Here is a 13,614-nt window from a genome sequence, read left to right as displayed (position 1 = left end):
GCCTACATCCTATACCTCTAGGCTTGGCTCCTATACCCTATACTTGGCTTCCTCAGTCCCTCTTCTCAGGTACAGGAAGTTCTGCCATTTTGCATTCTTAATTAGTCATTCCTTTAGTCTGTCAGTTAGTTGGTATAGCAGATTGAAGAGTGGCCCCTAAAAGATATGTCCACATCCTAATCCCCAGGACCTGTGACAATCACTTTATTTGGAAAAAAAGGTCTTTATGAATGTAATTAAGCTCAGGATCTTGAGATTAGGATATTATCCTTGGCTATCCATGGATCATAAATCCTATGACACATGTCCTTATAAGAGTGAGGCAAAGAGATATTTGAAATGGACAGAAGAAGGGGAAGTAATGTGACCATGGAGACAGAGATTGGAGTGGTATGGCTACAAGCCAAGGAATGCCAACAGTTGCCAGAAGCTGGAAGAGTCAAGGAACAGATTGTCCCCGATAGCCCCCAGAAGAAGTGTGGCCTTCCTAACACCTTGATTTCAGCCCAGAGATCTGGTTTTTGAACTGCTGGCCTCCAAAACTGTGGAAGAATAAATTTCTGCTAGTTTGAAACCACAGTTTATAGTAATTCATTACAGCAGCCATACAAAGTGAATATGGTTGGGTACTTCTTTAGTTGTCCCTTCCAAATGGGCTTTACTGGCTCCTTCAGGGGGACTTTCAAATGTCGGAATGCCCCAGGCTCAGTCCTCAGAACTTTCTTTGTCTATTCTCTCTCCCTGTGTGACCTCATCCATTCACTTGGCATCAAAATAGCACTTATTTGCTGAAACTCTCCACATTTTACCTCCGCCCAGACACTTCTCATGGAGCCCAACCATCTTCGCAGGTAGATGAAAAGAGAACTCTTGTTCTCTACCCTCCCCACTTCCCCACGCACAGGTCCTCCTGGCCAGGCATCCTCCACCACTCAGTGCTTGAGATGAAAATGTGGTAGCCAGCCTGGATTTCTCCATTTCCCTCAAACAAGTGATATACAACTGGTAGCAAGTCTTATTGTTTAGGTCTCAAAATGTTTCTCAGATCTGTCCATTCTCTTCCATTTCCACTGCCACCACAGCCACCAGCATCTCTTACCCAGGCTCCTAAGGACTCCCAGCTTCTTCTTTTCTTTGTGCTTATTTATTTATTTTGAAAGAGAGTATGTCTGCAAGGGAGGGGAAGAGAGAGACGGAGAGAGAGAATGCCAGGCAGACTCCATGATGTCAGCACAGAGGTCTATGCAGGGCTCGACCTCACAAGCTGTGAGATCACGACCTGAGCCAAAATCGAGTCAGACACTCAACTGACTAAGCCACGAGGTGCCCCAACATTCATTGATTTTCAAATATTTCTTCAACCTGGCATTTCTCAATAAATCCCACTTAAACTGGTGAATTATCCTTTTATGCATTGCTGGATTTACTTTGCTAGAATTTTTATTTTTTTGCATTTGTGTTCATAAAGGATTTGGTCTGTAGTTTTCTTTTCTGGGAATGTTTTTGTCTGATTTTGGTACCAGAGTGATGCTGGCCTCATAGAATAAGTTGGGAAGTATTCATTCCTCTTCACTTTTCTGGAAGATTTTATATAAAATTGGTATTTTATTTCCTTCCTTAAACATTTGGTAGAATTCACCAGTGAAGGCACCCAGGCCTGAAGTTTCCCTTGTGGGAAAATTTTTACCTGTAAATTTCATTTCTTTTTTTTTTTTTTTAATGTTTATTCATTTTTGAGAGACAGAGTACAAGGAGAGGTGGAGCAGAGAGAGAGGGAGACACAGAATCGGAAGCAGGCTCCAGGCTATCAGCACAGAGCCTGATGTGGGGTTCGAACCCACAAACTGCGAGATCATGACCCAAGCTGAAGTCGGCCGCTCAACTGACTGAGCCACCCAGGTGCCCCTGTAAATTTCATTTCTTTATTGGTTATAGGCTTATTCAGGTTATCTATTTCTTCTTGAACGTGTGTCACACTTTTCCTTAAAGTCCTCAGTGTTGGGGCGCTTGGGTGGCTCAGTCAGTTAAGCATCTATTGATTTCAGCTCAGGTCATGATCTTGCAGTTTGTGAGATCGAGCCCCACATCAGGCTCTGTGCTGACAGTGCAAAGCCTGCTTGGTATTCTCTCTCTCTCTCTCTCTCTGCACCACCCCCCTCCATGCTCTCTCTCAAAAATCAATTAAAATTAAAATTAAAGGGAAAAAAGCCCTCAGTGTTTCCCCCTCACACTTACCTAAATCCTTGCTGTGACTTGCAAGGCCCTGTCTGGTCTGTTCCTGCCCTCCTCCCCAACCTCATCTACCTGGTGCCTTCCTCTCATTCACCATATTTCAGCCACATTGGTCTTCTGGTTATTCCAAGATTATGTCAAACTCTTCCCTAGCTTAAGGCCTTGGCATTGCTTTTCCCTCTATCTGGAAAGCTCTTCTATAGGCTCCTCATTCTCATCCCTTAGGTCTCAGATTATGTGTCAAGGAGTATTCAGAGTAGGACCTGCTGACGCTCTCTCAGAATCTTGTTTACTTCCCAACCATAATATATGTATCACATTCTGCCACTGTTTTGTTTGCTTATTGTCAGCTCTCTAGAAGCAGGGATCTTGTCTGTCTTGTTCCCTGCTCATCCTCAGCACCCAGCACAAGATCTGGCACAAGTGAGGCGTTCAATTACTCTATTTTTTAATAAGTAGACTAACTTAGTGGTTTGGCCTATTGGTCAGTCAGGCAATGAGGCAGGCAGTACGTCGTCTGTGAGCCTGCCTATCAGTCTGAGGTTTTAGCTCAGCCTGGAGTAGGTCAGGTAGGCACTGAGTGGGCTGGTTGCCCTATGGGGTGGGTCTGTTTGACTGATGAGCCCCCTGCGAAGTCAGCCCAGGATTCTGGGGGACACAAAGTGAAAAGCCGAGATCCACCGCCAAGAAGCTTCTGGCCCATCTGTCTATGTGGAGGCTCACTGCTCCCCCTGCCCAGTCAGGAGGTGAAGTGGGGATGGAACAGGGAGGATGGCAGGGAGGCTGCAGAGTCCAGTCCAGCTCTGGCAGCCGCTCCTCAGCAACTCTGCCGCAGGCCTTTCAAACCCCATAAAAACCTCACCTGGCGACTGCTGCGCTCAGAAAGAGCTTGTGCAGGAGACACAGAGAGGGCTTTGTGTCTTCTTCCCCACCCCACCTTCCAACCTCCCCTGACCTGGGTCCTCTGCTCATGGAAACTGCCCCACTGGACCTGGTGGCCTGGCCCCAGGAGACAGGCTATGGTGCACGTTGCCACTGTCTGCTCTCCATGGAGGCAGGGCATGGGTCTGTACCTCCAGGGGCCACTCCTTGCAACCGAACCCATCCGAGGTGCCCTTCTTAGACCAGAGGAGGCCCAGCTCTCTAGCTGAGGAAGAGACCTTGCATGGAACCTAGAGACTTCACAGTTAATTCCAAGTTTCTGGAAGAAGTCCCGGCTATGGGTCATGGGTGTGGCTGGAGTCCCATCATGCATGAGTGTGTGTAGGAGGCTATCAGAGCTGCTGTGTGGGAAGCAGCCGCTTGCACTAATGAGGCAGCGGCACCCAGGCCGCCAGCCATCACTGAGACTCACTCCTGCTCACCGACCCACTCCATGATCAGGAGGCCCTGCTCTGGTGACATCACCCTCCTCACACGCTGCTGAGGGAAATGAGCTCAGGGCCGCCATCAGAGGCGGTCTGTTTACTTACAGGGACCCTGGCTGTCAGCAGCATTTTGACCAGACATTCCCTGCCCTAGCCAGCATGAAGCAGAAATTTCCTTAAACATATTATTTTGGCCTCAATCCACCGCTTGCTCCCTTGCTTCCAGTTTTTTTCAAGAGGAAAATTCCCGGTTCTAGCCCCAAATGGAGCAGCCCAGAAGTGGTGGTGGGAGATCACAATGACCCCCCGAGGACGTTTTGGAGGTTAAGTTGCTCCCATCTCCCCAGTAAGTCCTGAAGCTGGGAGATCATCAGACCAATTCTCAGTCACCCATGTGTGCATGGGATCAGAGGGATGGCCAGCATGACCTCAAGAGCAGACCCTCTTCTTCACAGCCTCCCTCATGACCTCAGCCACCCTGAGCTCATACTCAAAGCATTTCCCAACTCAGCAACCCTGGCTAGGCCCTAGACCTCTCCCTCATTCCCTTCGGGTCAGGGATATTTCAGGAGAGCCCAAGAGCCGCCAGTTTTCACAGGCTCCAGGGGATTCCCAAGACAGTCACCCCCATTAGCCCTGGCTGAGAGGCACTGTCACTTATCCTGCTGGAGCTTAGCCATTCTGGGGGGCCTTGAGAGGACAGGGGTCATAGAGGGCTCCTCAGTCTCCCCAGTGCTCCAGGGTCTACTGTGCCAGCAGCAGAGTGATGCCCTCTCAAGAGTATCAATCATGGGAGACAGGTGCCGTCTGCCCAGTCGCATCTGCTCACTATTGAGGTTGGTCAGGCAGGCCCAGACATGTCAGGGAGTCTGAGGCCTTACCTGACCCAGCTCTGCCCTGTGGCTGGATCCTACTTAGCTCAGCATCCTATGGCACCAGGGAGGGGCTCAGGGGCAGAATCAGGTCAGAAGAAGCCATTGAACCTGCATTGTATGGTAGTTTACTAAATACTGAGGAAATGTCAAGGGTCCACATTGGAGAACGGGATAGAGGGAATGGCTCACACACAGATCTGACCTGGCAGCTTCTTGGAAGGCACTGATTTTCTCACGCAATTCCTCCCACCCCCACCCCCAACCAGGCTAGAACTCCCTAAACATGTGGTTCCAATCATTTCAATCAGTCAACATGTCTAGTGAACCCAGAATATACAAAGTAGGGAAGCTGGGAAGACCCTTGATGAGGACGGAAGCTGATATTTACTGAACATCTGCTGTGAGCCTGACATGATACTCAACACTTTACACACATTATCTTATTCAATGCTCATAACTCTGAGGGAAATTAAGTAACTCTAAAAGAGATACAGCTTGCATACAGCAGAGCTGGGATTCAAACCCAGTTCTGTCTGATCCCACAGATCAGATCATAATTCTACAATTATGAATCCTCCATTTGACTTCCAGAAAGTACTTAACGTAGGACTCTATCACACTCCTTCTTGCCGTAAACCAAGCAAGAACTGTAAGTTAAAGTGTGGTAATACAATCCCCCCATTCTGCAGATGAGGAAAATGAGTCCAGGTCACAGAGTGTGTCTTTTGTTTGCTTGTTTGTTTTTCTTTAAGTAGACTTCATGCCCAGTGTGGAGCCCAATGCCAGGCTTGAACTCATGACCCTGAAATCAAGAGCTGAGCTGAGATCAAGAGTCAGGGTTGCCTGGGTAGGTCAGTTGGCTGAGCATCTGACTGTTAATTTTGGCTCAGGTTATGACCTTATAGTCGTGAGATTGAGCCCTGCATCATGCTCTGTGCTGACAGCGTGGACCCTGCTTGGGATTCTCTCTCTCCCTTTCTTTCTGCCCCTCTGCTGCTCACATGCACTCTCTCTCTCAGAAGAAATAAATAAGCTTTAAAAACAAGAGAAAGAGACACTTCAGTGACTGAGCCACTGAAGCAACCCACAGAATGAGTCTTAAGTTGAGCATAGGATAGTGGCTCAAACTCAGATCAGTGCCTCTTCAGCCACTCCAGTCTGTCTCATAGTCCTAAGTCAACCCAGGCAAGAGAAGGGTGGGAGAAAAGCTATGGGCTCTGCCCTCTAGGAGACAAGACAAAGATGAACAGAGAAACATATAGACATCACACAAGCAGGCATGAAGAGACATGGACACACAGGCAAAGATACACGCATGGGTACTTATATCCATGTATTGTATTGTTCTTGTCTATCTGCTGTGGTACCCTTCCAGATTGCAAGTTTCATGAGGAAGCAGGCAGAAAGGGCCCTTACCCTGGGCTCACCTGTTAGATGGCCATGCTCTTGCTCGACTCTGGCCACACTCCACTCCACACAGTGAGAAATAACCATTGCCAAGAGGATGGGCCCACAGGGAGCCCATGCCCCCCCCATCCTGGATTATAAATCAGGTACATGGGACTCCATTATTTCCTGCTCAGAACCATTTGGGCAGACTTTGCCAGTAATGTGGGCACCCCGGAGCCCAAAGGGTGGCCAAGGGACAGCTGTTTATGGGGTGCATTCATGGAGTTTGGACACAGGTTAGGAGTAATACATGCTTGCAAGGCCACTCAAGGTAGGGGACAGAGCTCGGATGGGGAAAAAGAGGCTAGGGCTGCTTCTTCTATGTTGCTGAATTTCAGCACAGAAGTCAGAGGAGCTGAGAATCCAAAATCAAACCCAGCCCTCTGGCTTATTGGGATTAAGTATTTTACGTAGCAGTTTGTTGTTTTGACTTATAACGTTTAAATATTTAGATGTACAGGAGCTCCTGGGTGGCTCATTTGGTTAAGCGTCTGACTCTTGGTTTTAGCTCAGGTCATGCTCTCACGGTTCATGAGTTTGAGCCCCACATTGGGCTCCATGCTAATAGCACAGAGCCTGCCTGGGATTCTCTCTCTCTCCCTCTCTCTCTGCCCCTCCTCTGCTCTCTTTGTCTCTCAAAAAAAAACTTTAAAAAATATTTAGATGTACGAATTTAAGCTTCACTGCACTCTTGCCCTGGTTCTTACAAACATTAGGAGCTACCCTGGATACCTCCCTAAATTCCCAGTGCCCAGTGCTCACAGAGCAAGCACTTTAAAGACGTCTGTTAGTAAATGAGAAAATCATTTTATGAATGAATTGAATGAGTGAGTGAATGCTTCTGCACAAATATAAACAGATAGGCATACACGCTTTCAGGCCCTCACCAACACATTATTGACAAGTATATATACCCACACTCCCAGAGATGCACATACCTTATAACCTTACTTCTAGAAAGCCTGGTACGTGTTTAACCAAAATAACCTAAATGCTCCTATGCACACTCCCACAGAAACTTGCAGACACGTGTAGACTCACTCACTATTCCAGAGGTCCACATGTTCCTTTGAAGATACCCACATACATGAGCTTCCACAGAGATAAGGACTCATCAATATGCTGGCAAACATGCTTTCCCACTGAGGAACCCAGCTCCAACTGGAAATGCAGCCGCCCAGACATGCAAACAATGGAACAACCACACAAATTCACACTGATACACGCAGCTAGACAAAGACAAAGCTGTAGGCCTAAAACAGACTGGGAGTGAGACACCTGTCCACAGAGACCCCCTGGCTGCCCTGGGCTCCCACACTGTCTGCCTCCCTCCCCCTTCTGTCTGTGGCCAGAGGGGGCTCCTAGAGGAATTCCGTTTGCAGACTGGCTGAGAAAGGCTATTCTCTCCTCCTCCGCAATCCCAGGCCAGAGTCATAAGGCGGAGAAGCAGATGGTGTGTACTGAGGGGTGCTCCCCCTTGCCAAGGACTCTGCCCTCCGCAGATGATGTGTGCTGGGGGTGCTCCCCCTTGCCAAGGACTCTGCCCTCCATCTCCGGCCACCACCCGTAGCCTGCCAAGCGCAGGCTGGGTGCTGGCCTCTAGACAGAGACAGAGCCCCACTCAGTCCTGTTGCCCCAGCTCTGCTTCCAAAAGCATGATTTAGGAGGGGCTGGTGAACAGTGCTTTTCCAGAGGCCTTACTTCCTCAGGAAATGGTTCGACCACAAGCCTGATCTCCAAAACAGGCGTAGGATGAAAACACCTCTGCGCCTCTCCAAAAACATGGGCCGCCCCTCTCACTCAGAGCCCCTGTGTCATTTCCAGCCCCAGCATCCACAGCATCCCAAGGAGGTGGATAGCAATGAAAGGTCCAGTGTCTAGTCTCTCATCTGCTGCTGACTTGCTGCGTCCACCTCTGTAAAATGAGCCATTTGGGGGTCGCCTGGGTGGCTTAGTCGGTTAAGCGTCCAACTTTCGCTTAGGTCGTGATCTTGCGGTTCGTGGGTTCGAGCCCCGCGTCGGGCTCTGTGCTGACTGCCAGCTCAGAGCCTGGAGCCTATTTCAGAATCTGTGTCTCCCTCTCTCTCTGACCCTCCCCTGCTCACGCTGTCTCTCTCTCTCTCCTAGAAATAAATAAAAATATTTTAAAAAAAGAGCCATTTGGGTGTGATGCCTTCAGATGTAGCCAGAATGATACAGGAGTCTCTAATTCTCCAGGCAGTCTCTGGGTAAGGCTGAGGGGCTCCAATCCTGGGGGGCAGTGGTCTGGTGCGGGCCTCCTCTTAAGTCACAGAGTCATTATTACATGCACAGAGCTTGTGCCAGGAGTGGCTTGAAACTGAGGTGCCTCACGCTGAGGCAAAATGGGGACTCAGGCAGGAGTCAATGTCCTATGTGGCCTGGAGACGGTGACCTCTCCTCTCCCTTCCACCCTCTTGCCAGGTTCCCTAGGCCTCTGCTGGAGGTGGACGCAGCGCTGCGGCCCCACCCAGCTGGGTGGGCCAAGAGACAGGAATGCGGCTCAGCACAGCTGGCCGGACAGGAGAGACTGTTTATTCTCTGCTGTCGGGAACATCCCAGACAATCAGGGGGATTTGGCTGCTGGCAACCCCTGGATTTGAAGACTCCAAGAAGTCCGCTTAATCAGAGCAGGCTCATGGCCCGGGCTCTGAGAAGGCAGGGGAGGTGGAGGGGGGGAGCCACCCCTCTCTGCCCCACATTCCATGCCATGTGCCTCTGAGCTCACCTCCTGGATCTGCAGTGGACGGGGCAGAAAGGTGAATGGGGCTGACCCCAGCTTGTTAATAGTGCGGCTGTCAGGAGAGACTTCCCTGTTCATGAGGCACGACAGAGCTAATGGCCTTAGCCTAGAAAGGGGGCTCATTTTGCATCCCCCAGACCTGGTATTGTCCACTCCTACCTCCCTAAGCTACCTGCCCAGATCCTTTTTGCTCAGGCAGTCCCTCTAGCCGCCTCCTGTACTTGCCTGCCTTTCATATTATTCCAGCTCGAGAGTCAGCTTTGGCGCTGCCTCTTCCAGGCCTTCTCATCTTGGGCAAGTCACCTCTCCAGCCTGATCCTTCTGTAAAATAAAGTTTACAGTATCCATCTCACAAGGATATTTTGAAGATGAAATGAGAGAATTCTTTCAATAGGCCCACCATGCAGGAGGCACTTGATAAATGGTAGTACCTTTCTCTCCCACTCTTTCTCTTGGTGCAGACCCCACCTCTGGTCTTCCTGAGGGCCAGGCCCCTCCAGTGTAGTTTATAACACCTGCCCTGGTCACATCTACCTATTGCTGCTCCCAGATCTCAGAGTGCCTTGGGGTTCCGTAGACTGGAAGCCTTTCTGGAGAGAGTTCAGGTTGACCCAAGGAGGCATTTTGATGCGGAGGCTCTAGAAGGCCCCAGAACACGGTGGGGTTTGTTGTTGTTTTTGTTGTTGTTGCTGTTGTTGTTGTTGTCATTGTTTTGGTGTGTTTGCCCATCTCTCATTTTGCACGGGTTTGAGTGCCTTGTCCAAGGAGGTCAGGACCATCAATCCTGACTCATTTGTTTGGAATTCATCTTTCTATATATTTAATAAAGGGTTTATACCAAAAATAATGAAGTTCCAGGATGGCCAAGGATATCAGTACCCCTCCCTACTGTATCTCCCACAAGATCCAATTTAAACTCTTAAATAAAAAAGGAATTTATTGGTTACACAGTGAAAAGTCTGGCTTTAGGCACGACTGAACTGAGAACTCAAACAACATCAACAGGACATCGTTTCTCTTCCTCTCTCGGCTCTGCTTTCCACTGTATTGGTGTCAGTGGGAGGCCTCACATGGCAGCAAGACTCAAGGCAGCAACACCAGGACCAGCCTCTCACATTGACATAATGGGGGTGGGGTGCAAGTGCCTCCTTCCCAGCAGCCCCTGCAAAAATCTTCTTATAGGCTTCTTGGGGGTCACATGTTGGTATATGAACCAACACTAAGGCCAGGGAAATGGAGCTTTCTGATTGGCTCAGGCCACTGCTCCCTGCCTAGGGGCAGTCAGCCTTACCCAGACCCAATGAAAGTGGAAATGAGGTGGTTTCCCAGCAGGAAGCTGGGGTATGGTATCAGGAAGGTAAGTGAACCATGGGCCACAAGAACAACAGGTATCTTCCAAAGGAAATCAGTGGTCAGAGAACTAAGCAGATGAATACTTTTCAAGTACTCCCAAGCCCTTTAAAATTATAACTGATGGGGTGCCTGGGTGGCTCAGTCATTTAAGTGTCTAACTTCGGCTCAGGTCATGATCTCGAGGTTCATGAGTTTGAGACCCGTGTGGGGCTCTGTGCTGACAGCTCAGAGCCTGGAGCCTGCTTGCAATCCTCTGTCTTCCTCTCTCTCTGCCCCTCCCCTGCTCACGTTCTGTCTCCGTCTGTCTCTCATAAAGAAATAAAACATTTAAAAAAATTTTTTAAGTTTAAAAAAATATATAATTGGTGTGCTAGTTTTAAATCCCTACAGATCTCTGACAGACAATGTGTTATTGGACCCATTTGGGATAGCCTATACTTGCCCAAGAACAGTAAACCTACATCTTTAAGCAATCTGTAATCCATACTTCCCAGGAATTCAGACTGGCCTTGCCCCTTCCTGTCCGCACTGGTGGGCAGCTTGACTGAACTGACCAATGCTGTAAGGGGCTAGAAGCTATTTTCACCAGGGGCTTCCCTTAGCTAAATGGGCAGTGAAAGAGGGTTGACTCCCATGGCTTCAGCCTTCCCTTTCACCCCGACCCCCACAAGCTGCCTCTTGCCTTTAAATCTTCCCTGGTTACTTTCTTTCTACCACCACTCTCCCAACTCATTTCTAAATCCTGTTTTCTTAGAAAAGACTTTGTCATCAGCCACTTGTATGTGTGTATGAAGCAGCATCAAATAGTTTAACCTTTCTCAGCACTATGTGCATTTTAACTCTGAGCCTTTTAGTCAAACAAATGGCTTTGTCCTGCCTCCCCCCTACTATTCCCAAAAGGTACAGAGCAAATGAGACTGAAATCAGGCAACCAATGTCCACAACCTTCCCCGAAACCCTCGCCTATCCACACAGCCTTGCCAATGTGTTTTTTTCCTCCAAGTCTAACCTCAATCATCTTTACTTACATTCAATCATTACCCTCTGCTGTGGCAGGGAAGTTTCTTGAATCCTTTCATCCACTGATTCACTCAACAGATTTTTCCTGAGTCTCCACCATATTTTAATACTTGAGTATGCCAAGACAACCCAGGCCTCCCCCCTCTGACAGCCTGCAGCTGAATCTCAATGCAGGAAACATCACCTGCACACACACAGCCTAGCCCAGTGGCTGGTATTCAGTAGGTATTCAATAAGCATTGCTTCCTCTTCTCAGGGCTGCACAATGTGGAAAACACTGGAAATTTTCTAAAACCCTTTCCAGGTGGACAGGAGTGCCAACAGGAGTGGGTGGAGATGGTGGTTTCTATCTTGCTTCAGAATGTCATGATTTGTTCTGGATGTTCCAAATGTCAGGCTGGAGATCATGCAAAGGAGAGGGGCTTATTCTAACCAGATCAGGTCTAGAGGCAGCCCAGGACACGGTCTCCCTGGTACACGGCCCCAGACAGTTTGGAAACAAACAGAAACCCATCCAGAGGAGGGAGAGTGACAAAAGCAAAAACAAACAAAGGCCAAGAGATGGAAAACTCATGAGGTGGGGCTGGGTGGGAAGGAGCGGAGCAAGGCAGGATAGGGGGGGTTTTGGGGGGAGCTGAAGGAGGGGAGTGGCCCTGAGAGTGTGTGTGTGTGTGTGTGTGTGCGTGTATGTGTGTGAGGAGCTGAACCCAGCTCCCCCTACCATCCCAAGAATCACCATGGCAACGGGGAGGGTGAGTACGGCTGACTCCAGGCCAACACAAACCTCCCGTGCTTAGCGGCAGGATTGGGCTCAGATGCATGGGGCCATGTTCTAAAGAAAAAGATCTGAATTAGGCTCCTTAAGTCACAAACTTCCTACCCACTCTGATTTTGTAGGCACTGTTTAACAAAATGAATTAATCAGAAATGACAGTGAATCACATTCCTATTCCATGTTTCTCTCACATCCACAAGTACACTTATCCAAAAGCCCACAGAGCAAAACCCCCTTCCCTTTGTGGGTAAAACGGACAGCTCATTGGATTCTTGGCACTTTCCAGAAGCAGTGACCTAACCTGTGGGAGATCTTCTTGCCACCCCTGCCCAAATTGTCCCTGCTGACAGCGGCATTAGTGACAGAGGATTGATGGGTTTGCTTTCACAAGACCAAGGCAGCTGTGGCTCCGAAGTGAGGGGGCTGAACCATCATCTGGTCTCCTCTGCCATCAGTGGCCTGGTGAAGCTCTTGACCCAGAGGGGCTTGTCAGCAAGGAGACTGCTGCTTCTTTCTCCATGAAAAAATGTCTGTAGCATGAACCCTCTGGGCTCCCAAACCCATGACAGCTGGCTTCTAAGGTCTGCCTTAGACATCAGGTTGATGCTAAATAGAACTGTGAGTCTAGGTTTTGCCTCCTTCCCGCCTCTTCATTCCTAGCTACCCAGAGATCTCACACTATCCCCTATTACCCTAGTCCAGGGTGGACTCATCCATGAGGCAGAGTAGGCACAGGACATAGAGTCCACATTACAAAAATGTTTTCATTTCCTTTAAAATCAGAAGGATGCACACTGGGTGGCTCAGTTGGTTGAGCATCTGACTCAATCAACTGATTTGGGCTCGGGTCATGATCCCAGAGTCGTGGAATCGAGCCCCATGTTGTGCTCCATGCTCAGTGTGAGATTGTCTCTCTCGCTCTCTCCCTCTGCCCCTCTCCCCCACTTACACTCTCTCTAAAAAAAATTTTTTTTATTAAAAAAAAGGGGTGCCTTGGTGGTTCAGTCGGTTAAGATCCAACTTTGGCTCAGGTCATGATTTCATGGTTTCTGAGTTCAAGCTGCGCATCAGCCTCTCTCCTGTCAGCACAGAGCCCACTTCAGATCCTCTGTCCCCTTCTCTTTCTTTCCCTCTCCTGCATATGCTCTCTCACTCTCTCTCAAAAATAAACAAAAACTAAAATTTATTTGTTTTAATTTTTTAAAATGTTTTATTTATTTCTGAGAGATAGAGAGAGAGAGAGAGAGAGACAGCATGAGCAGGGGAGGGGCAGAGAGAGAGGGAGACACAGAATCTGAGGCAGGCTCCAGGCTCTGAGCTAGCTGTCAGCACAGAGCCCAACGCGAGGCTCGAACCTACGAACTGTGAGATCATGACCTGAGCCGAAGTCGGATGCTTAAACGACTGAGCCACCCAATTAAAACTAAAATTAAAAAATCAGGAGCAAATAACAAGCTTGTAAGTGGAAGCAAACATTTTAGTATTTAATAGCAGTATAGTCATCTTTATAGCAACACAATCATAAAATATAATTTTAAATATTTATTAAGGAGTCCAGGAAGGCAAAAGTGCCCGTGAAAGTCATAATGTAATCCTGCCCTAATCTTCCTCTCTGCTCACTCATTTCAACCCTCGAAACTCCAGGGGTTTCCTTCTGTCATATCAAAATGTACCTGTCCNCCCACCCTCAGCCTAGGAGCACCTGGAGGATAGGACCATTCTTCATCCATCTTCAAGTTCCCATGCTCACATCAGGTATTGTATTGACTCTTTGGGAGTGGG

The sequence above is a fragment of the Crocuta crocuta genome, unplaced genomic scaffold (genome assembly GCF_008692635.1).
Source record: "Crocuta crocuta isolate KB4526 unplaced genomic scaffold, BGI_CrCroc_1.0 scaffold130, whole genome shotgun sequence".
In the NCBI taxonomy this organism is placed as follows: Eukaryota; Metazoa; Chordata; class Mammalia; order Carnivora; family Hyaenidae; genus Crocuta; species Crocuta crocuta.
This window is presented reverse-complemented; position numbering follows the sequence as displayed.